The following is a 405-nucleotide window of genomic DNA, read 5'->3' as shown; positions in this document are numbered from 1 at the left end:
ATTGAATGGTATGATATGTGAATAATATGAAACAAAATTGTTAAAACTATGATTGAACTATTTAATTGTATAGTTTGTGAATTGTATGCCAATAAAATTGTTCAAAATAAAACATATTTTGGAAATGATGTTTGTGTATGAGATATTTAAAATAAAGTGACTTACCACCTATCCAGAGAGGATAAGAAGTAGATACAACCCAAAGACTACACAGAACATTCTGTCCCAGTTTCCACAGTAGATAGTCCATGGAGGAATGGAAGAAAAGTGTACAACAAAACACAAAATGTCAGGTGCACTAGACAGGCAAAGCTACTACCCAGATAGCTTCTAATCATTGAACTGAAATTACTCCTGGATGTCTCCTTTCAGCTTAATCACAAATTGGCTAAAAAAATAAACAAA

This window comes from Echinops telfairi, unplaced genomic scaffold (genome assembly GCF_000313985.2).
Source record: "Echinops telfairi isolate 266 unplaced genomic scaffold, ASM31398v2 ScPeMD7_7477;HRSCAF=8515, whole genome shotgun sequence".
Classification (NCBI taxonomy): domain Eukaryota; kingdom Metazoa; phylum Chordata; class Mammalia; order Afrosoricida; family Tenrecidae; genus Echinops; species Echinops telfairi.
Note: the sequence above shows the minus strand (reverse complement) of the source record.